General features: G+C 43.8%; 1 long non-coding RNA gene across 1 annotated transcript; it reads right to left on the bottom strand.

Moving 5' to 3' along the window:
- Positions 1-20,113: 20,113 nt before the first annotated feature.
- LOC105473013 (uncharacterized) lies at positions 20,114-25,166 on the bottom strand. The gene is made up of 3 exons (XR_982004.3): positions 24,576-25,166; positions 20,588-20,699; positions 20,114-20,405 (listed from the first exon to the last, which is right to left on the bottom strand). It is a non-coding gene; the product is annotated as an uncharacterized lncRNA (long non-coding RNA).
- Positions 25,167-25,196: the final 30 nt, after the last annotated feature.

Raw genomic sequence — 25,196 nt, 5'->3', positions numbered from 1 at the left:
ACTCAAGTGATGAATCTAGATCTGCATAGGTGTACAGTGCTTACGGTTTTCCAAAAATTTTTCCACCCACTATCTTGGTATGGAGTACCTTCTCTTTTTTTTTTTTTTGAGACGGAGTTTTGCTCTCATTGCCCAGGCTGGAGTGCAATGGTGCGATCTTGGCTCACCACAACTGCCACCTTCCAAGTTCAAGTGATTCTCCTGTCTCAGCCTCCTGAGTAGTTGGGATGACAGGTGTGCACTGCCACACCAGCTAATTTTGTATTTTTAGTAGAGACGGGATTTCTCCATGTTGGTCAGGCTGGTCTCGAACTCCTAACCTCAGATGATCTGCCCACCTCGGCCTTCCAAAGTGCTGGGATTACAGGTGTGAGCCACCGCGCCCAGCCCTTTACCCTCTTTTTATAGATAAGGAACCTATGACTCATGGAGGTTGAGGGATTTTATTCATGGCCACACATTCCATGTGCAGCTGAGGACAGACCCCGGACCCCAGCTCTCCACAGTTCTACAGTGTTCTATGGAAGTGAGCAATAAGGAAGTCCAACCCCAAGGTCCATTAGTTAACATGGCTGGTTCTGTACTGGATCTGTGGCTACTGCCGTGGCAGCCAACTGGGCTACCCTTTGGTATGGAAGAGTTCCACGCTTGCATCTCAGGCTATTCCCTGCCCTCTTGCAGAGTCAGGACTTACACTGTCTTAGTATATGCCCCCTAGTTCCTAGCACAGTGCCTGGCACATATAAGGCACCTAGCAGGTGTTTGAATAAAGGACTTGAAATGTTGCCAGGGCATGAAAGAGAGAGCTGACCTTGCTACTGACCTCACACAATCCAGGCCTCAGCTGTTAGCACTGTATGGGTGGACCCACATTTTGCCAACTCAAGACATCTCCTTCCTTGGACACTGGGGCAGGAAGGAGAGTTGCTTTCCTTTTTAACCAGAGGAGAGTAATTGTGACTGGTCTCATCACTGCCCAAGTACTGGCAGCCACTTGGGAAATGAAGGAAGTCCACTGAGTAAGTTTTCATTCATTTGGAAATTGGCTTTATTTACTCGGTAAGACCTGTAAATGTAAGATAAAAGAGCAAGGCCTCCAGAAGTTCCCTGATTTACAGTAGGCTACTTGTGTGTGCATTTAGGGATGGGCCTGGGAGTCAGATGTCACCCTCTGTCTTTTGGGAGAGCCTACCCCGGAGGCTGTGGGAGTGTCTGCAACACCAGCTCTGCCAAATGAACTCAGTGAGGGATACCTCATTCACAGAAAGAGCTCGCAGAAGCAGGGACAATCCTCTATCCTGCGTCACATCAAACTTCACTTTTTAACTTGCTGCTCTACATTGCTACCTAGTCCTAGACCACTAACTGTCGCAATAAAATATGCCTGTACCATTAACCCAGTTTCACCCTGTATAAGCCGAAAGTTACTCGGAGAAAAGTTGAAACACGGGCCAAATTCCATTTTGCTAAGAGTGCTTTGACAGTCTCTAGCTTCAAGATAGTACCCCCGACACAGACACCTTTTACGTGACATCGGTAATTCTTTTTAAAAACTGTTTTAAGTCACTGTTAGTGTGCGCTTGTAGGCAATCAAAACTCACTGCAGCCTCAAACTTTTGGGCTCAAGCACTCCTGCCTCAGCCTCCCATATAGCTGGGACTAGGCGTGCACCACCACACTCAGCATTTTTTTTTTTTTTTTTTTTTTGAGACAGGGTCTCTCCATGTTGCTCAGGCTGGTCTCAAACTCCTGGCCTCAAGCAATCCTTTCCAAATGGTCTCCCAAAGTGCTGGGATTACAAGCGTGAGCCATTGCAACCATCCAGTTTTTTTTTTTTTTTTTTTTTTTTTTAAGGGCTAAATGTTTATTTTATTTGATTTTTGATTTTTTTAAATTATACTTTAAGTTCTGGGGTACATGTGCACAATGTGCAGGTTTGTTACATAGGTATACATGTGCCATGCTGGTTTGCTACACCTATCAACTCGTCATTTACATTAGGTATTTCTCCTAATGCTATCCTTCTCCCAGCCCCCGACCCCTGACAGGCCCCAGTGTGTGATGTTCCCCACCCTGTGTCCATGTGTTCTCATTGTTCAACTCCCACTTATGAGTGAGAGCATGCAGTGTTTGGTTTTTTCTTCTTGTGTTACTTTGCTGAGAATGATGGTTTCCAACTTCATCAATGTCTCTGCAAAGGACAGGAACTCATCCTTTTTATGGCTGCATAGTATTCCATGGTGTATATGTGCCACATTTTCTTTATCCAGTCTATCACTGATGGGCATTTGGGTTGGTTCCAAGACTTTGCTATTGTGAACAGTGCTGCAATAAACATGCATGTGTGTGCATGTGTCTTTATAGTAGAATGATTTATAATCCTTTTGGTATATACACAGTAATGGGATTGCTGGGTCAAATGGTATTTCTAGTTCTAGATCCTTGAAGAATCACTGATTTCCACAATGGTTGAACTAGTTTACACTCCCATCAGCAGTGTAAAAGTGTTACTATTTCTCCACATCCTCTCCAGCATCTGTTGTTTCCTGACTTTTTAATGATCACCATTCTAACTGGCGTGAGATGGTATCTCATTGTGGTTTTGATTTGCATTGCTCTAATGACCAGTGATGATGAGCATTTTTTCGTAAGTTTGTTAGCTGCATAAATGTCTTCTTTTGAGAAGTGTCTGTTCATATCCTTCACCCATTTTTTTGATGGGGTTGTTTGTTTTTTTTTCTTGTAAATTTGTTTAAGTTATTTGTAGATTCTGGATATTAGCCCTTTGTCAGATGGATAGATTGCAAAAATTTTCTCCCATTCTGTACGTTGCCTGTTAACTCTGATGATGGTTTCTTTCACTGTGCAGCTCTTTAGTTTAATTAGATCCCATTTGTCTATTTTGGCTTTTGTTGCCATTGCTTTTGGTGTTTTAGTCATGAAGTCTTTGCCCATCCCTATGTCCTGAATGGTATTACCTAGGTTTTCTTCTAGGGTTTTTATGGTTTTAGGTCTAACATTTAAGTCTTTAATCCATCTTGAGTTAATTTTTGTATAAGGTGTAAGGAAGGGATCCAGTTTCAGCTTTCTAAATATGGCTAGTCAGTTTTCCCAACACTATTTATTAAGTAGGGGATCCTTTCCCCATTGCTCGTTTTTGTCAGGTTTGTTAAAGATCAGATGGTTGTAGATGTGTGGTGTTATTTCTGAGGCCTCTGTTCTGTTCCATTAGTCTATATATCTGTTTTGGTACAAGTACCATGCTGTTTTGGTTACTGTAGCCTTGTAGTATAGTTTGAAGTCAGGTAGCATGATGCCTGCAGCTTTGTTCTTTTTCCTTAGGATTATCTTGGCTATGCAGGCTCTTTTTTGGTTCCATATGAAGTTTAAAGTAGTTTTTTCCAGTTCTGTGAAGAAAGTCAGTGGTAGCTTGATGGGGATAGCACTGAATCTATAAATTACTTTGGGCAGTATGGCCATTTTCACAATATAGATTCTTCCTGTCCATGAGCATGGAATGTTCTTCCACTTGTTTGTGTCCTCTTTTATTTCCTTGAGCAGCTTTTTGTAGTTCTCCTTGAAGAGGTCCTTCACATCCCTTGTAAGTTGGATTCCTAGGTATTTTATTCTCTTTGTAGCAATTATGAATGGGAGTTCACTCATGATTTGACTTTCTGTCTGTTAATGTTGTATAGGAATGCTTGTGATTTTTGCACATAGATTTTGTATCCTGAGACTGCTGAAGTTGCTTATCAGGTTAAGGAGATTTTGGACTGAGACGATGGGGTATTCTAAATGTACAATCATGTCATCTGCAAACGGAGACAATTTGACTTCCTAATTTTTTAATAATAAAAAATTGTTTTTATTATTACAGCATTACCATTTGTATCTTCAAACTACAACACTTCTCAGCAACTACTAGCAGCTCACAATGATTGGCTTGAGCCTTCTAGCATGAAGTCATTTTTTATTCTTCATTTTTCCTCTCAAATCCCCACTGGAACTCTTCAGTGGATTCTACGGGCATGGAAAGTCTTTTGAAGGACTGATAGAAAATAGGTAAGTGGAAGGAGAAATTATGCTTAAAAAAAAAATCTCACTGTGCTCATCTTAATTTCTGGGTCAGTAGATTTCCTTCAGGGAGCTTTGATTTTTAATTAACAGAAAAAGCATGAGCCTTGGTCAAGACCCCGGGTGCACATATGAACCACTGTGGGAAGATCCCGCAAAAATCAGTGTCATTTGAACATTGTAAGGCACCTAGCCACAAAAACACAACAACAAACCCCAGTGCATTGTGAAAGCCAGAAAGCCCTGCCTTCCGATGTGGGCAGAGTGAGATGTGGCTTTACCATGTGCCCCTGGGTCGTGCAGCCCCTACAACGTTAGCGAAACTGGCTGGCTGTCTACATCTGTAATTGCACTAAAAGGCCATTAGCCTCGGCCGCTTCCAATATTTTTCTCTCTAGGCAGCTATACCAGAGAGTAGAAGCAAGGAAAACCCAAGGTTATTTCTTGAAAACAAAACAAAACAATGAAAAACTGGGATTATTGTGACAGGCTGAGCTTTACATACTGGTCTTGGTGGGGAATTGCGGGGAAGATTCCCACAGGATAACAAGCTGTTCCCAGGCATGGGACTGGCAAAGGGGCTGGACTCATCTCTGAATATCTCACAGGGAAAATACACAGGGGTCCTCTCCCCCAGCGATGAGTGTGAGATGCCCTCGCTTCCAGCCATGGGAAACCAGAGTGACAGGCAGGGCATCTTGTGTTGTCAACTCTTGATGCCTGCTCCAGTTGGGAGCCACAGGGAGCTGGCGCAGGGCTGAGGCTGCTCACAGCAGCACCTTGTTCTGAGTTTGGAAGGGCTGTGGAGCTCTTTGTTTTTTGGGTGCCTCTGAGGAGTTGCCCACACCTAGCAGAATTCCTCAGAGGCTCAGGAGAGAAAAAGGAACTCTGTTCTGTGCCCAGGATCTGTGGCTTTGGTTTACTGAACCACCTGACCTAGCTCACACTTGATCTTCCTCCGAACTTCTATCCCCTATCCCCCTGGGCCATCCAGCTACAGCATTTGCTTCCCCACTTCCTTGCTCAGAGGCGCCCTCCCCTCCCCTCCCTTCTCTGCTCATGGCAGCCTATCTCCTCCTGTTGTTTGACCTCAACACTACCCCGCCCCCGCCCCGCTTTCATGCAGTCATTTCTTTTCTCAGAGTTTTCACACCCTGGGAAGAGTCTCTGGGTCCTGCCTGTCTCTGGCCCCTGTTGTGCTCTTCTATTCTTGTTAAAAGTTGATTCTCTGCCGGGCATGGTGGCTCATGACTGTAATCCCAGCACTTTGGGAGGCTGAGGCAGGCAGATCACTTGAGGTCAGGAGTTTGAGACCAGCCTGGCCAACATAGTGAAACCCTGTCTTTACTAAAAATACAAAAAATTAGCCAGGCGTGGTGGTGGGCGCCTGTAATCCCAGCTATTCAGGAGGCTGAGGCAGGAGAATCTCTTGAACCCGGGAGGCGGAGGTTGCAGTGAGCCAAGATCACACAGCTGCACTCCAGCCTGGGTAAGGGTGCAAGACTCCATCACACACACACACACACACACACACACACACACACAAAAGAGTTGATTCTTACAAAGGCAGCACAGTTGTCACTTGATTCTACTCGAATGCCTCTCTGGGTGCTAGAAACTGCTCTTTTCACATGTGGGCAAGTATAGAGGATTTGTGCCACTTGGCTTGCTGTGCCAACTTAACATGGCCGCCCAGGTAGGTAGCAACAAATCTTGGCCAAAGATATACAATGGAAGCTGCCTAAAGCTGTGTATAACCTTTGTTTTTTTGTTTTGCTTTGCTTTGTTTTGATACAGAGTCTTGCTCTGTTGCTCAGGCTGGAGTGCAGTGGTGCCATCTTGGCTCACTGCAACCTCTGCCTCCCGGGTTCATGTGATTCTCCTGCCTTAGTCTCCCAAGTAGCTGGGATTACAGGTGCCCACAACCACGCCCGGCTAATTTTTGTATTTTTAGTAGAGACGGGGTTTTACCATGTTAGTCAGGCTGGTCTCGATCTCCTGACCTCAAATGATCCACCCGCCTCGGCTTCCCAAAGTGCTGGGATTACAGGTGTGAGCCACCACTCCAGGCCTGTGTATAACCTTTGGCTCAGGAATGATTAAAGATGGGAAATCCCACCTCCTAGTAAGCTGGGAGTTCCGGGATGGGTTCGGCTACTAGAGAGATAGATGTTCACATTAGCATTATTCCTTCCCAGCCCACAGCCCAACTCCACCAGGTCACTGGGAAGCTTCAGCTGGAGGTAGGACATGGTGATGCCAGGCTGGATCTTTCTTCCCTTTGGCAGAATGAAGTGGCTAATCACGCATAGAGGGAGGGGAACTTTTCACTGGGAACTGGAGATCAAAATGGCCAAGGACCCAGTGTCGGTGAGGCCAGGAAGTCCATGTAGAGAGGAAAAAACCAAGAGCGGTTGGGAAAAGTGGGCCTTCATGGCAGGTGGTGGAGCTGGTAAATGGAGAAGGGAGTGTGTCCTGAGCTGAGCCCTCTAAGAGGTGGACTCTGACGTGGAGATTTGCATGCGGTAAGTTGATCAGGGAGTGCTGCTGGGATCAACACCCGTAGAAGGTGGGGAAGGAAGCAGAACTGGGCAGAGGGAGGAGTTGGTCTGTGATGCAGTCTCAGCAGAGGCCTCAGCTAACCTTCCAGGGAACTCAGAAGCTGGGATAACTCTGGGACAGCTCTTCCTGAGCTGGGGCAGGCATGGGGCCTGGATCTTTATTGTGCCTTAGGAAGGGGGGTGTGTCCTTGGGCAAGGCAGTTCTTTTTAGCTAAGGTAATTCCCAAAGAGGACTGACACCTGAGCGTTATCCCTGAAAGGCGATCACAGAAAGCAGTGCATGGCAGTATTCACTGCACTGTGGAACCTGAGGACTCGCGGCCAGGACACTCAGAAAAAGGAACTCTCTAGAAGCACTGTAAAGAATTAACAAAGAATGCCAGGCGCGGTGTCTCACGCCTATAATCCCAGCACTTTGGGAGGCTGAGGCAGGCGGAACACCTAAGGTCAGGAGTTTGAGACCAGCCGGGCCAACGTGGTGAAACCCCAGCTCCACTAACAATACAAACATTAGCCTGGGTGCGGTGGCTCACACTTGTAATCCCAGCACTTTGGGAGGCCGAGGTGGGTGGATCACCTGAAGTCAGGAGTTCAAGACCAGCCTGGCCAACATGGCAAAACCCTGTCTCTAATAAAATACAAAAATTAGCCAGGCGTGCTGGTGGGCGCCTATAATCCCAGCTACTCAGAAGGCTTGAACCAGGGAGGCAGAGGTTGCAGTGAGCAGAGATCGTGCCATTGCACTCCGGCCTGGGCGACAACAGCGAAACTCCATCTCAAAAACATAAAAATAAAATAAAAACAAAAATTAGCTGGGCGTCATGGTGCACACACCTGTAATCCCAGCTACTCAGGAGGCTGAGGCGCAAGAATTGCTTGAACCCAAGAGGCAGCAGTTGCAGTGAGAGTGAGCCGAGGTCATGCCACTGCGCTGTGACCTGGGCAATAGAGCAAGATTCCATCTCAAAAACAAACAAACAAACAAACAAACAAATAACAAAGAGTTTAGAGAACGTGGGGGCCAGAAAGGTCTCCCCGACCCTGTCTCTCTGTGTCTCGTTTTCCTTGGTAATGGTGGCAGTGGCAATGTGGTTAGGAGGACAGTGGCCTGCCAGGATTTTAGCCTGCCTGGGATCCACAGACAGTTTTTGACTTTATAATATGCAGGGAGTCACTCCCTGCTGCCCAGGTTCCTGACATTGGGTTGGCCCTTGTATGACATCTCTCAAACTGTCAATACCACAGGTTACTAGAAGATTGCCAGTTTTCTATTGTTTAGAGGGCCATTTTGGGAAGATGAATCTGAATGAATTCTTTTACCACCCAGCTTCCATGTGCCAGCATGTGCATGTGAAGAAAATGATCATGCCCTGTTTCATCTCTGTCTGTCTCCAAAGTAACCTCCCAACCTCACCTGTGATCAGGATCAGGGCTGGACTGGTAACTTTTCACAGCGCACTTTAATAATTCACATCACAGGGCCGGGCATGGTGGCTCACGCCTGTAATCCCAGCACTATGGGAGGCTGAGGCGGGTGGATCATGAGGTCAGGAGTTCAAGACCAGCCTGGCCAAGATGGTGAAACCTGTCTCTACTAAAAATACAAAAATTAGCTGGGTATGGCGGTGGGTGCCTGCAATTCCAACTACTCGGGAGGCTGAGGCAGAGAACTGCTTGAACCTGGCAGGCAGAGGTTGCAATGAGCTGAGATCGTGCCACTGCACTCCAGCCTGGGCAACAGAGCGAAACTCTGTCTCAAAATAATAATAATAATAGTAATAATAATAATAATAATTGATATCACCTATGTTTCAATTGTGTGTGTGTCTAAAGCAATGCTGTCCTTCACAAGAAATGCCACAGCCTTCACTTGGTGTATGATTTTCTAACAAAAAGTTCTTAGCAAACATTAGACAGCATCATTCATTTTTCCAAGGATCTATTATAATTTTTTGACATTCAAATCATTGTTTTTTGAAACCCACATTCCGTAACCATCCTTGTTGATTTTTCTTCTCTGAAAGTGAATTATTTTACCTAGTTTGTCAATGTTTTTTCTCTGCATTTCCAGCAATACTTTAAAACTTTTATCTACTTACCAGATACTTCCCAAACACATTTGTGTTTTTTGAGATAAGGTCTTGCTTTGTCACCCAGGCTTGAGGATAGTGGCATCATCACAGCTCACTACAGCCTGCCTCCACCTTCTGGGCTCAAGCAGTCCTCCCACCTCAGTCTCCTGAGTAGGTGGGACCGCAGGTGTGCACCACTAAGCCTGACTGATTTTATTTTTTCTAGAGACAAAGTCTCCCTGTGTTGTCCAGGCTGGTCTCGAACTCCTCGACAGGGACACATTTGAGAATGTTCTCCCATCTGGTTCCTCCAGGTTTCTTCCACCACTCCACACCTGTGTCCTCCCACCCCTCACTGTAATGTACTAGTCTCTGTCCATATCATTTGCTACTGATAGTTTCAAATATAAGGAGCTCCTTTCTGATGATGGATGTTTCCTTTCTTCAGTCTTTCTAGCCTCTTCATGTCTCACTTTAAAACATCACAAATCATCATTTTGAACATTTTAAGCGTTTTTAAATGATGTTATTGGTTTCTGAGCTAGGATTCAGTCAGTTTTTATGAAACTGAATGTCATCTGTGAGCTTGATGGGTCTTAGAGAGCCAAAGGGTAGATATTTCACAGGTGCCACACACACACGGCCGATGACACTCACGTGCACATTCACTTCTGTCCTCTGCCTTATCTTCCATTTATTTATAGAGTTGCCCATTTATTTGTAGAGTGTGATAGAAAAGAAGATAGTCGGCCGGGCACCGTGGCCCACGCCTGTAATCTCAGTACTTTGGGAGGCCGAGGCAGGTGGATCACCTGAAGTTAGGAGTTCAAGAGTAGCCTGACCAACATGGTGAAACCCCGTCCCTACTAAAAATACAAAAAGTATCCAGGTGTGGTGGCACACACCTGTAATCCCAGCTACTCGGGAGGCTGAGGCAGGAGAATCACTTGAACCTGGGAGGTGGAGGTTGCAGTGAACCGAGATGTGCCACTGCACTCCAGCCTGGGCAACAAGAGTGAAACTCTGTCTCAACAACAACAACGACGACGACGACGATGACGACGACGACATTCCAGGGTGCCTTGGCCTCACAAAGGGCATGTAACTTGTTTCGGGTGACTTAGAGGTAATGGAAACAAAGGGAAGTCCCCTTCTTTGGGACAGAAATAGTGCAGTGGTTAAGAGTGTGGACTCGAGGGTCAGGTTTCTGAGGCTGGAATAGAGCAATTAAAGTCAAGCCATTTAAGATGGATTAAAATTTCAAGTGAGGCTTTTTTCTTTTAATGAAAAATGAAGCTATAAATTATAAAAATAACATTTCATCTCATCCAGTAGAACATAGATTATAATTGCAACTATGTGCTCATTCTTAGAGTGAATAAAAATAAATCTCATGTGGATTTTTTGGCATAATTTTTAAACTAAAATTATACGATGGCATGATACAACAGCCTTCGCTTTGTCTATGATTTTCTAGCAGAAAGTTCTTGGCAAACATTAGAGAGCATCATTCATTTTTCCAAGGATCTCTCATAATTTTTCGACATTTAAATCATTGTTTTTTTGGAAACCCACACCCTGTTACCATCCTTGTTGACTTCCTTCTCTAAAAGTGAACTGTTTTACCTAGTTTATTAATGGTTTCTTTCATGCATTTCTAGCAATACCTCAATGTTTTTATCAACTTCCTAGACTTTCACATCTTTTGAAGTAATCGCAAAGGTATTTTGTAATCAATTTGCATTTTATTTGCATTGCATTGTTTTGTTTTTCTCCTTTTTATTTTGAAATAGTTTTAGACGTACAGAAACCTGCAAAAACAGTAGAGTTCCTGTATACTCCTTTCCCAGATGCCCCAAATGGTAACCATTTTCATAACCAGAGAATAATGATCAAGCCCAGGACATCAACACTGGCACATAATTTTTTTTTTTTTTTTGAAACAGGGTCTCACTCCATTGCCCAGGCTGAAGTGCAGTGGCACAATCTCGGCTTACCACCTCCCAGGCACAAGCAATCCCCCCATGTCTGCCGCACATCACCATGCCTGGCTAATTTTTTTGTAGAGATGAATTCTCACTATATTGCACAGGCTGGTCTCGAACTCCTGGACTCAAGCAATCCTCCTGCCTTAGCCTCCCAACGTGCTAGGATGTAAGCATGAGACATTGTGCCTGGCTGCTGGTACATAATTTGTATCTGAGCCACAGGCCTTATTCGAATCACACCCATTGTGACACTAACGTGCTTTTTCTGTTTCAAGATCCAGTCCAGGATCCCACGTTGTGTTGAGTTGTTGTGTCTCCTTGTCTCTCTCAATCTGTGACAGCTCCCCAGGCTTTCCTTATCCTTCTTGACTTTGGCATTTTGGAAGACTACGGGCCGGTTATTTTGTACAAGGTCTCTCCATGTGGGTATTTCTGAAATGTTCCCGTGACTAGATTGAGGTGACAGATTTTTGGTAAGACCACAGAAGGGATGTTGTGTCCTTCTCTGTGCATCCTGTCTGGAGGCATGTGGTGCTACTACATTTTTACCACTGATGAGGTTAACTGTCTGCTGGGTTTCTCCACTGTAAAGTTACTGTTTTTCTCTTTGTAATTAATGAATATCTTGAGAAAGATATTTTGAGAGTATAAAGTAGGCAAGTATCCTATTTTTCCTTAAATTTTCATTCTCTAATTAATAAATGTAAAGGTAATGAGGGAAATAGAACATGCCAGAACATGCCATGTAATGCATGAGTGGACCTTGGATGCACCAATTATTACCATGCTCTTTGACAAATGGTGGTTTTCTATCCATTTCCCTCATTCCTTCTACATTTGTTTTGTTGCTGTTGTGTGTTTTGTTTAGAGACAGGTGTTACTCTGTCACTTGGGCTGGAGTGCAGTGGCATAATCATAGCTTACTGCAGTCTCAAACTCCTGGGCTCAAGTGATCCCACCTTAGCCTCCCAAGCAGCTAAGACTATAGGTGCGTGTCACCACCCTGGCTAATTTTTGATTTTTTTTGTAGAGACAGGCTATGTTGTTCAGGCTAGTGTTGAACTGGGCTCAAACAATCCTCCTGTCTTGGCCTCCCAAGGCAAGAGGCCTGCTGGGATTAAAGGACTGAGCCACTGTGCCGAGCCTTCTACATATGTTCATTGAAATTTGGATTTTGAAGACTTAGTACAAAAAGTGAATATAAAATAGCTTATTAATAATTTTAAATTGAGTGCATATTGAAGTGCCAGTTTTTAAGATGTATTTGGTTAAGCAAAATATATTACTAAAATTAATGATCATGCCACTGCACTCTAGCCTGGGCAATGGAGCTAGACCCTGTCCCTAAAAAAATTAAATTAGCTTTCCTTGTTTCTTTTTACTGTTTATAATGTGGCTACTAGAACACTCAGAATTACATCTGTAGCCCAGATTTGTGGCTCACATTATGTTTCTATAGGACAGCACTGTTTTAAGGACTTAGATAGTGAACTCTTGTGCCTATTTCATAGCACTACCGTGAGAATTAAATGTGAATTTTATATAAAGTATTTGACATAGTGCCTCATAATAAATGCTCAATAAAAATCAGCAATTAGTACTAAGATATGAAAGGACAGCCACTCTTGAGGACTCTTGACTGTTCTCTGGGGAACCAAAGTGTTTTCATTAAGAATACCAGATGATCAGGACTACCCTAAGAGGAGGATTGCTGAAGACACTGAGCTCCTCCTCAGACCTGGAGGCCTTGTGTTGTACTTGAAAGCCAGTGAGTGGCTGGGCAGAGTGGCTCATGCCTATAATCCCAGCACTTTGGGAGGCCGAGGTTTGCAGAACACTTGAGGCCAGGAGTTCGAGACCAGTCTGGCCATCATGGCGAAACCCCATCTCTACTGAAAATACAAAAATTAGCTGGGCGTGGTGGCCCACACCTGTAATCCCAGCTGAGGCTGAGACAGGAGAATCACTTGAACCCAGGAGGCAGAGGTTGCAGTGAGCCAAGATGGCACCACTGCACTCCAGCCTGGACAACAGAGTGAGACTCTATCTCAAAAAAAAAAAAAAAAAAAAAAAGAAAAAGAAAAGAAAAGAAAGAAAAGAAAAGAAATGAAATGAAATGAAACAGAATGGAAGAAAGAAAGAAAGCCAGTGAAGAAAAACCAAAACTTGCTTATAGAAAGCTGGGCAGGTTATTGATCTGCAATGGGAAATTGAAGAAGAGGACAAAGGGAAGAGCACACAGTAATTCAGCCTGTTAGGAGTGGAAAGATGCATTTGCTCGTGGGACAGATGCCTAAGTGAAAAGACCTTTGTGTACGATGGATGGGGAATCACACTAGGCCTTCAGTCAGCAGTGATGGATGTCTGCTTAAAAGGCCTCTCTTCATTCTGCATCAGGCCTGCAGGTAAGGCCACCTGGTGCTTCACCTTATTCTTTGGGCATAACTGATTAGCTGCCAGGCTGAGGCCATGGACCAGAATGAGCTTTTCCAATTATCAGCATCCACTTATATTCTTTTCCTGATGACAGCTAAGACACAAGCCAAATTCCCTTGATCTAACAATTGGCAGTGCTAGCACAGCGGATCTGTTATTTCATCCCAGAAGTTATTTGGGCTACAGCCAAAAAATGTTAAAAAACGGATCAACATTCCAGATAAGTCTATCTAAAGATACATGAATAATTACTAAAATCACTATGTTACTGAATGACTTACACAGTCTTTACCATATACTAGGCATGTTCAAAGTGCTTTCCTTATAATAAATCATTTAATCTTCATATCAACCCTATGAGGTAGACATGATCATTATTCCTACTTTACAGATAAGAAAACAGAGGCACAGAGAAGTTACATTACTTTTCCAAAATCACACAGCTAGTTGCTAGCAGACTTAGAATTCAAATACAGGCAGTCTGGCTTTAGAGTCCATGCCCTTAATTACAATTCATACTGCCTCTATATGGGACCTACCTCCTGCTTAATAAAGGAGATAAAACAACATTAGTTTTGCATTTGAGGTTCTTAAATTGAGGCTTGTGGAGATTTTTGCTCACCTTAGTGGGTGACTGCTCACCTTTCTGCCAATGGGTAGAACCCCATTTTTTTCAGAGAGGGAAATTGAGATACACAATAGAGAGATGGGTTGTCTGTGATTTGCTTGAAGCCTTGGACAGTTGCTTTTAAGACAGAGAATTGATTTGTTAGGAGGATAGAGGACCTTCCACACTGGCTGTCTCTTGGCTCTAAAGAGTGAATCAGTTCAGCTGGGTGGATAGTCTCTCTCTAGTTCTTTGGCTGTCTGTGTTTTGTGTGTTATCATTTGCTAAAGATATGACAATGTGCTCTTTGCTTGGGTTTGCAGCTAGGAGACCTATGTGTGTTTTCCCACTTCCCCCAGGAACGCAGCCAGAAAAAGCAATGACATCCAGGAGCCATCTGGGAATGCTTCCCAGACCTGCTCTAAATTGGGGCACGGAGCCAGCGGCACACTCCCGAGCTTCGGCGTTCACCTGGATTAGACTCACCGCAGAGGGGTTTATCATCAAGGATGATTTATCTGGGGTCCCAGCTCTCCAGCTTTTGGTGGGTGGTCCCCTTAGAGGGAAGTAGCCATGATGTAGCTCTGAGCTCAGTGGGTAGGGTTCAGAGAGGAGAAGCAGCTCTGACTTTGCCACTGCCCGCCTCTGGAAGTGTGGGTACATGCCTCAGATTGCTTCCAGACTCCTTTGGTCTACTGAGAAATGGGAATAATGGCACCTAACCTCATGTGACATTAACCAAGCTTGCAGACATACTCAGACTACCAGAGAGATCTACAGAAGCAGCAAGAACCTCTTGACATATTTTCATTCTATTTACTTAGGTGATGGAATTGTATGAGTCAGGGTTCTATCTGAGAACAGAACGCACACTCAAGCAGGGATAATTGAGGAGAGTTTAATTGGCAAAGGTGTGGACAAGTTGAGAGAAACCAAAGCGATAATGAAGCTTGCCACATCTAGCGAGGGCAGGGAGCTGTAACTACCACAGGCTAGCACAAGCAAGAGGAGGGAGTACCTGAAGAGAGAGGGCCCGTGAGGGTGGCGGGTTAAGGAGCCTCCTGGTGGGAGCTATGACCTTAGGTAGTGGGGCAGTCACTGTCAACCTGCAGCCCAGGGGAGGGGAGGAGTGGGGGAAGATTAATATTTTCTCCTTGCTCTCCTTCTTCCTCCAGTCTCTGGCCAGTGGTACACATTGCTCAAACCCAACCAGGAGGCAGAAGTCAAAGGAACATAACAGGAGGTCAGCCTCCTAGGGCATACAGCAGGGTAGAGAATAGAGGCCAGGCAGTAACCATTCCCCATAGAGCCACGCGTTATTATGATTTCAGGCTCCTGGGCTTGGACACTTTTTTTTCAAGGTCTCACACTCTGAAAAGCCAGTTATGCCTGTTACAGATGGCCAAAGAGAAGAAATCAATTGAAGAACAACTCACACTCCGTGTTACAAGAATAAAACACATTATTGGTCCTCAGTTTTTTGCCAAATCAAGAAATCCAGAAGTAATTCGAAGTCAGGGCCTCATGATCATCACCATCATTAAAAATATAAATGTTCTCTGCTTTTGCCAGGACTAAGCAATTAACTAAATTGAATGTGTATATTTCCTCCCATTATTCTCACCACAACCCTATGTTATTGCCAATCATCCATTTATTCAATAAATATTTTCTGAGTATCTGTCATGTGCCAGGCTGTGTGTCAGGTACTGAAGATTACTTTTCTGAATCAGATAAACAAAGATTTTTCTATCATGAAGTCTTCAGTCTAACCACAGAAGCAAGTATTAAATCATTTCAAAAAATTAAGAGCATTTGAGACAAGAGCTTTAAAACAAAAGTGCAAGCCAGGGATGGTGACTCTCGCCTGTAATCCCAGTGCTTTGGGAGGCCAAGGTGGGTGGATCACTTGAGCCCAGGAGTTCATGACCAGCCTGGGCAACATGGTGAAAACCCTGCCTCTACAAAAAATACAAAAATTAGCCGGGCGTGGTCGCATGTGCCTGTAGTCCCAGCAACTTGGGAGGCTGAGGTGGGAGGATTGCTTGAGCCCAGCTGGTCAAGGTTACAGTGAGCCATGATCATGCCACTGCACTCCAGCCCAGACAACAGAGCAAGACCCCATCTCTAAATAAATAAGTAATAAAAGTGCACGCCCGAGGCAGTGGCTCACACCTGTAATCCCAGTACTTTAGGAGGCCAAGGTGAGGATTGCTTGAGCCCAAGAGCTCAAGATCAGCCTGGATGACCTAGTGAGACCCAGTCTCTACAAAAAAAATTTTTAAAGAAATTAACTGGGTGTGGTGGTGTATGCCTGTAGTTCTAGCTACTTGGGATAATGAGTCAGGGGAATCCCTTGAGCCTAGGATTTCAGGGCTGCAGTGAGCTATGACTGTGCCACTGCACTCCAGCGTAAGACCCTGCCAATAAAATAAATAAACAAATGGGCCAGGCACGGTGGCTCACACCTGTAATCCCAGCACTTTGGGAGGCCGAGGCAGGCAGATCACCTGAGGTCAGGAGTTCGAGACCAGCCTGACCAACATGGAGAAACCCCATCTCTACTAAAAATACAAAATTAACCAGGCGTGGTGGTGTGCACCTGTAATCCTGGCTCCGTGGGAGGCTGAGGCAGGAGAATTGCTTGAACCCAGGAGGCAGAGGTTGCAGTGAGCCGAGATTGTGCCATTGCACTCCAGCCTGGGCAACAAGAGTGAAACTCCATCTCTAAATAAATAAATAAATAAATAAATAAATAAATAAATATTAAATAAAAGTACGTAATGCTCTGAAACAGGGCACCTAACCTAATTTGGGAGAAGACTTCCTGGAGGAAATAAGGTTTAAGCAGAGTCCTAAAGACTAAGTAGGAATTGGATGAGGGACAAGTTAAGAAAGAAAAAAGAACCTCCAAGGCAAAAGAAACAAAGTATTCCCAGTTCTGTGGTGTGGAAGAGCATAGTGCATTGGAGGAATGGAAAGGCAGACAGCACTCCAGCATTGTTGGACTTGGCGAGCAAGGAGCATATATACAAGGTGAGGGTGGCGAGGTAGACAGGGCTAATCACGGAGAGCCGTGCAGGCTGGGCTAGGGACACTGCATTTTATCCCAAGCGTGATGTTTGTGCTCTGATGAGTTTCCAAGGATGGTGATAAGACATTTTAAAAAGATGTGTGAGAACAGAGTACAAGGTTTGGTGCAGGATGCATTCAGGAAGTTCTTGCAATTTTTCCCGTAAAGGAAAAGCTAGTAAATATTTTCATCTTTATGGGCCTCATGGACTCTGTTGCAACTACTCAACTCTGCTCTTAGAGTGCATGCAGCCATAGACAGTCCATAAATGAATGAGCACAGCTGTGTTCCAATAAAACTTGTTTGCTGGCCCGGCGCGGTGGCTCACTCCTGTAATCCTAGCACTTTGGGAGGCCAAGGCAGGCAGGTCACCTGAGGTCAAGAGTTCGAGACCAGCCTGGCCAACATGGTGAAACCCCATCTCTACTAAAAATACAAAAATTAGCTGGGCGTGGAGGTGCACGCCTGTAATCCCAGCTATCTGGGAGACTGAGGCAGAAGAATTGCTGCAACCTGGGAGGCGGAGGCTGCAGTAAGTCAAGATAGCGCCACTGTACTCCAGCCTGGGTGGCAAACCGAGACTCCATCTCAAAAAGAAAAAAAAAAAAAAACTTGTTTGCTGGAAAAAAAAAAAAAAAAGCTTTGTTTTGAAACAAAAATTAAAGAAAAAACTTTAATTTACAGCAGAGGAACCTCTGCTGTAAATAAAAGATAAAGGTAGCTTGGACCAGACAGGTTTAACCAGCAAGTGATTGAGAAAGAACTGATAGGATGCACTTTTTTGGATATGAGACGTGAAGCACACTGAGGCTTTTTTGGTTTGGACAGCTCGGAGTATTAGGGCCCTCTTTACTGGAATGGCTAACAATAAGGGATAGGTTTTGGGGAGGAAAGAGCATGAATTCAGTTTGTACTTCAGTAGTTTGAAGCATCTGTGGAATATCTAAGTGGAGAGATGCCGCCTCCAGGAAGGAATACGGAGGTGGTTGCTTGAGCCCGGGAGGCGGAGGTTGCAGTGAGCCAAGATCGGGTCGTTGCACGCCAGCCTAGGTGACAGTGAGACTCCATCTCAAAAACAAACAAACCAAAAAACAAAACCAAACAAACAAACAAACAACAAGGGAGGTGGGTGCTTATTCAGGGAAGACCTACTAACCTGGAGGTAGGAAGTTAAGGGGCTCCTATCTGATAACTTTTATCTGGGCATTTTAAAATAAGGTCATCTTCAGTTAAGAAGAGGGTAAGAAAAAGGTAATACAAGAGCAGTCAGAAATTTTACACTATGCAGAAGGTTTGAAATACTTATTTCATACACAGGGGAATGGGTTGATTAGAGAAATGGTTCCTGGACATTGTTGAGAGCCAGTTGAGATGGGCAACCAGGAATTTGTCATTTACCCAGGTACGTATTTTCTTCCATCAGTGCTTTAACGTCAAGGCACAAGCCCAGGGAGGGCAGGTTTCATCCTGGATTGCAGTTCTTCAAGTAGATGCAACCAAGGCACAAGAGAATTTAGATAAGAAAGTGATGGAAATGACAGGCCATGGAATATATGGGCATGGGAATCCCTCACACCACTCCTGACCTTGAGTTATAAGGTAATGTGTATTGTGATCAAATAAACAGACTACCTAGAGAGAGCTGCAGGCGAGGCCATGTCTTCATTGGAGGATGAAGATCTAGAGATGAGAAGGAAGAGGAAATGGGATACGTGTTAATTACAGAGAGGGAGTGCTAGTTGGTGCAGGGGTTTGGGAGGCAGTGAGGGAGAGGAAACTGCATCAAGGTCGAGACAGAGCATTATGGGGATGAAAACAAGGCAGACGGTGCAGAAGCAAGGCGTACAGCAGGCATGGACCAATGAAAACATTGTCAGCGTCTCTCGGAGGCTGCTGAGCACTCCGCCTACCAGCACTGCGTTGAGGTGTAGAAATTAGAAAGCATGTGTACAGTGCTGCCAGACCTGCCTCTGCAAATCATCTGTGCAGTGTTGACAGCTGCGTGTTGCTCGGTGGCCTGTGTGTGGTCATTCGCGAGGGAAGGAGGGAGGTGGGCAGGGCAGGCAGCCGCAGCATGGCATCATGGGGTTCTGTGTCTGGATCCAGCCTGCCAAGGTCAAGCCCACAGTCATTGGCAAAGCCCAGGCTGATCTCTGTGCTGTTAGTCACTATTGCTACACTCCCTTCTGCTGATGAGCACCCAGACCTTTGAGGATGTCTTCTGCATTCTAAGTGCTCTGTCAGAGAACCAGGGCCAGGGATAGGGTGACGCAAGAGAGGAAGCTAGGGAAAATTTGAAGGACAGTGAGATGGAAGGAATAAGTTCTAGTATTTGACAGCAGGGTAGAGAAATTATAGTTAACAATAATTTATTGTGTATTTCAAAATAGCTACAATAATTCTATTGTTCTCAACACAAAGAAAAGAGAAATGTTTGCAGTGATCAATGTCCCATTTACCCTGATTTGATCATTACACATTGCATACAGGCATAAAAATATGACGTGTACCCCCCAAGTATGTACAACTATGATATATCAATTTTAAAAAAATATAAGAAGGACCGGGTGCGGTGGCTCACGCCTGTAATCCCAGCACTTTGGGAGGGTAAGGCGGGCAGATCACAAGGTCAGGAGATCGAGACCATCCTGGCTGACATGGTGAAACCCTGTCTCTACTAAAAATACAGAAAATTAGCCGGGCGTGGCGGCGGGCGCCTGTAGTCCCAGCTACTTGGGAGGCTGAGGCAGGAGAATGACATGAACCCGGCAGGCAGAGCTTGCAGTGAGCCGAGATCGTGCCACTGCACTCCAACCTGGGCGAAAGAGCAAGACCCCGTCTCAAAATAAATAAATAAATAAATAAATAAATAAATAAATAAAATTAAAGAGCAAGACTCCATCTCAAAATAAATAAATAAATAAATAAATAAATAAATAAATAAAATAAAAAATGTAAGAAGGCACTCATTCTCAGTGTTGTGCACCCACTCTCAGGGCTGACCTTGAAAGTGGGTGCCTCCTTAAATTTTGTGCCCTAGCATCTCCCTTGCCTTGCCCTAATTCTGACCCAGCAAAGAACTGTAATTTGAAGTGGTGTCTATGCGACTATTCACTTTGATTTTACATAAAGGTTTGTCAATTAACAATTCCAGAAAAAAAAGTATCTTTTTTTTTTAGTAGATTGTGAGCCCTTGTTAGGAAAAAAAAAAAATTACGTGTCTACAATAATTCTCAAACTTTGCTATATGCCATTCCACATTACTGCATTTTCTGTGGACTCTTTTGATCTCTAAAAGCACTATCTTGCAGATTCATGCAAAGATACAATATTGATAAGCCCCATGACATCTGACTGATGGTACATGTCTCAAAAGACTTTAATAAGAAAAACATCATTCTTTGAGGAGCATTTGGAATTTATCATAAGGAATTAATTTATAAGTCCGCTACCTTTATTGGAGAATATTTCCTCGTCCAGGGCATAAAGCAGAGATACATGTGCACCCTTCAATGACAGGGAACAGGAATGACGTTAGTCCATGAAGTCAGTCTCCATCTTCAGAACCCACTGTCCTGAGACATGGCATCTCGACTGTGAAAACCAGGCATTGGATATTATGCAAGAGATAGAATTAGCATGGCCAAAATGATGGGCAGAAAATGATGGGCAGAAAGAAAGGCCACCTGATCCCACAGGGTCTTTCTTCGCCACCTTTCTAAAATACATGCTGCGTCCCCATTAAGAGTGCTTCCTAGGCAAGCCACAGAACCAACCTGGGCAAAGTGATTCCTACGATGTCTCCTTTGGGCTTGAGAATTCTGGGATCTTGTCATCTTCAGAGTGGCCTTCATTCTTTGGTTTCTTCTTTCTTTATTTCCAGGTGGTCTGATTAGGTAAATTACAATAGCAAGTTATTTAAAGGCAGTTTGGGATATTTTCCTGGTTGATAAGTACACAGTAAAGCAGAAAAGATGATTCACTTCTCCCTAGATTCACACAAAAAATCAACAAATAGAGAAAACGGGCATTGAAACATTTTTTGTGGCATTCTATTAACTAGAAATGAGAGTGACCCTGTGACTTAAATAAAGGCCAACCAAGAGCGCTATTGTCTGGGCTTTTTTTCAAGAAATAGCTCAGTTGGGAAGCCATTCCAATGGGCAATTAGAGAGGAGGTAGTTGTCAGCATTTGCTAAAATCAAAATAATAATAAACGTTTTATATATCTTCAAATGGACAAAGACTGTTTTCACCAAATCTGGCTTTTTCGAGTCTGCTCTAGCATTTTCCCCAAGGTTGTACTTTCTGTGGATTTCACTGACCGGTGCTCTTGAGTACAGCAGAGATGCAAAATGCATTTCTTGTTTGGCTCACTAATTCATACATCATGCAAATAACTTGTGGATGATGATTTATCAATGGCCTCATCAATCACACTTGGTAATTCTTGCTGCACATTGAGACGAAATGTTAACCATCTTATTCATGTACATTTTATGACAAACAAATTGTTATTCCAAGAGCTGTTGCTTTCACATTCTCTCATTTGAAGAGACCTTTAAATTTTTCCAAAGTACTTTCCCATCTATGATCTTGCTGCGGACCCAAGATCCTAATAGACTTTTAGAGGTAGGTATTATTATGCCATTTTACAGAAAGGTGCCCAATGTTACTCGAATTTTACTGTGTTATTGTGATTGCTCACGGAACACAGTACTGGGGCTCTGTTGCTTTTTGGGCTGGATATCATTTAGCTGACTTTTAGTTCCATGTTCATGTTAGCTCTACCAATAAAGGCAGGTGCTAAGATAGGCAAAAAGATACAAAGAGGAATGAAGAAGTATAATTTAAAAAGGTCAGGGTGTGGTGGCTCAGTCTGTAGTCCCAGCACTTTGGGAAGCCAAGGCAAGAGGACTGCTTGAGTCCAAGAGTTTAAGACTAGCCTTGGCAACATAGTGAGATCCCTTCTCTACAAATAATAAAAAATTAGCCAAGAGTGGTGGAATGCACCTGTAGTCTCAACTACTTGGGAGGCTGAGGTGGGAGGATCGCTTGAGCCTGGGAGGTTGAGGCTGCAGTGAGCCATGATCATGCCACTGCACTCCAACCTTGGTGACAGAGTAAGAACCTGTTTCAAAAAGCAAACAAACCAACAAAAAAACCCCAAAGAAAATGCAATAGATAGATAAGAAATATAATTTATTTTTATCATTACAGTTTTTGAGATTATTCAGTGAAAATATCTGGAAGTAGAAGTATCTGATGAAGGAGTAAAAATAGCATATGATTGACTTAAAATAATCCCTTTTCATAAGTAAGTAATCAGAATAGAACAAGAATGATCAGCAGGGGAGATAGGAATTAGGGATGAGAATGTGTTGGGCAAATAGCTTACCTAAATCCTGTGGTCTACAAATTTAGATACACGGTGATTTGACTGAATTCTAACAATGTGGGAACAGGGAATGGGGAAGAACCCAAGCTTCCCAACTTTGGGGGGACACTACTGTGCCTGAGTGACAGAAGCTGTAAACCCCAAGAAGACTCAGTGCCATGTCCTGTCTCTTGTGTAAACCAAAATAAAGACAAAGGCCAAGTATAAAACAAAACCTAGGTGTATGTGTAACTAAAACAGCTTCTCTTTAGATATACTGATAGCAGAGTACTGGTTATGCTAATCGAAACTGAACCTCTTTCTTTTTTTTTTAATAGGCTTGTTTTGCTAGTGTCTTTTTTTTTTTTTTTTTTTTTCAGATGGAGTCTTGCTCTATCTCCCAGGCTGGAGGGCAGTGGTGCGATCTTGGCTCACTGCAACCTCCGCTTCCCAGGTTCAAGCAATTCTCCTACCTCAGTCTCCCAAGTAGCTGGGATTACAGGCACCTGCCACCACACCCAGCTAGTTTTTATATTTTTAGCAGAGATGAGGTTTCGCCATGTTGGCCAGGCTGGTCTTGAACTCCTGACCTCAGGTGATCCACTCACCTTGGCCTCCCAAAGTGCTGGGATTACTGGTGTGAGCCACCACACCAGGCCTGTTTTACTGTGTCTTAATGTGTGTTCAGCAAGTAAACTCAGAGGTAAATCAAATCCCACCACAGTCCAAGAGAATCTACTTGGATAAACACTACACTCTACCCTATTGCACAATGATTGAATCATCTATATAAATTGTGAAAGTCATACCTGGTCTGTAGTTACTAGTTTGTAATTCAGTTTTTTCTGCCAAAAATTGTATTAAAAACATTACCCTGGCAACCAATGCTTCCATAGTATAAATGAAAGGCTGAGAGAAAAAGATATAAAATAATGGGTTGGCTTGTAAGGGGGCGCCCAGGAGCAGATTACAAATTCTTCATGTGCAGTATTATTAGACCACACTGGAAACAATAAAACATATTTGCGTAAAATCCACCGTCATGCTCATGGATACAGTGAAACTCATTTTCAATGTACATGGATGAAAAGTGCTTAAACCTTTCCCCTAAATATATATTTTAAAACAGTATGGGCTGGGTGCAGTGGCTCACGCCTGTAATCCCAGCACTTTGGGAGGCCAAGGCAGGCGGATCACCTGAGGTCAGGAGTTTGATACCAGCCTGGCCAACATGGTGAAACTCTGTCTCTACTAAAAATACAAAAATTAGCCAGGTGTGGTGGCAGGCACCTGTAATCCCAGGTACTCAGGAGGCTGAGGCGGGAGAATCACTTGAACCCGGGAGGCGGAGGTTACAGTGAGCCGAGATTGCGCCATTGAACTCCAGCCTGGGCAACAAGAGCGAAACTCCATCTCAAAGAAAGAAAAAGAAAAAAACCCAGTATGCATCAAATACAGGTCCTTTTTGTGTTTTGGCTAAATAAAATATTTCATCTGAGATGGGATGAATATTACATTTTTATCAATGTTTAAAATAAAGTCTATCTGTACAGTACTATGACCAAATACTGGAATGTGACCTTGGGCACACTCTTAGCTGTAATGTCACTCTACTTCACTGTTTCTCCAAGTATCCTCTGCGGGCCACCTAAATTGCAATCACTGGAGGTTCTGGTTAAGGGGCATCTAGGGGTGCTCCAAAGACCAAGTATATAGCAATCTCAGGGGGTGAGCCTGGAGTTTTTAAAATTTTCAAATCTTTTGGGAATCCTTAAGCGTAGTCCAGACTGCGATCCACTGAATTAATGTTTTACTATGATTGTTACTCATTTGTTCTTTCTTTCTTTCTTTTTTTTTTTTTTTTTTTTTGAGATGGAGTCTTGCTCTGACTCTCAGACAGGAGTACAATGGTATGATCTTGGCTCACTGCAAACTTTGCCTCCCAGGCTCAAGCGATTCTCCTACCTCAGCCTCCCCAGTAGCTGGGATTACAGGTGCCCGCTGTCATGCCTGGCTAATTTTTTCATTTTCAGCGGAAGCTGGGTTTCACCATGTTGGCCAGGCTGGTCTCAAACTCCTGACCTCAGGTGATCCGCCCCTCTTGGCTTCCGAAAGTGCTGGGATTACAGGTCTGAGCCACTGCACTTGGCCGCATTTCTTCTTTTTAAGCCCCTTTCTTGGCCAGGGGATGGCTCATTCCAGTGTGAGGTCATGAATGGAAGAGTTAGTGGCCAGGAATTTGCGGAAGAAAGAAAAAAGGGTAATTAGCTAGGTAAACAGGAAGCTAGAATCTGTTTTGGAGATAAAATGAACCCACAGAGGCTGGGAGGAGAAAGGGAATTGAGCCAGTTGTTGACTAAGTTTACTTCTCCTCCCTTGAAACTTACTTGGAAGAGCAGATGAGGCGGAAAGATGGAAAGCAGTCTTCTCAAGAGTTGGTAACAAAACCTCCAGTTCTAGTTTCAGCTGCCTGGTCTGTAGATTTTTCTTCATAGAGGGAGAAAGCTCAGAGGTAAACCACATGGCACTGCAATCCATGAGAATCTACTTGGACTCACCTAAACCACACTACATTCTGTCACTGAGACAGCTTGGGATCACACGTTTTTTTCTTTGTTCATCATTTTAATCCTCCTTTGCTCTGAAGTCTTAGATTTTCTATATACAGCCTCCTCCTCCACATCACATATATTATGAGCACTAAATTAAAATGGCAACTTTGATAGAAGTACTAATCTATGACTAAATATTTAACAAGGGGGCAGAAAGAATTTACATTTTGATCTTCAAACATTGGAAAATAAATGCCCTCAGTTGTCAGCTTTCCAAATTGACAAGATTGCAAGGGCAAAACAAAATTTCCATGCATTTGATTGACCTCTTGTGAGTTGAACTATTATTAGCAGACGAGAACTTGCCAAAAATATTCTGGAAAATATCAGCTGAAAAGTGATTGAAATGAAGTATTTAAAGCAGGTCAGCAGGGCCATGTCTGAAGGAGACAGATA

This window comes from Macaca nemestrina, chromosome 6, assembly GCF_043159975.1.
Source record: "Macaca nemestrina isolate mMacNem1 chromosome 6, mMacNem.hap1, whole genome shotgun sequence".
Classification (NCBI taxonomy): domain Eukaryota; kingdom Metazoa; phylum Chordata; class Mammalia; order Primates; family Cercopithecidae; genus Macaca; species Macaca nemestrina.
The sequence above is the reverse complement of the archived record's forward strand: the minus strand, read 5'-3'. Positions and strand labels throughout refer to the sequence as shown.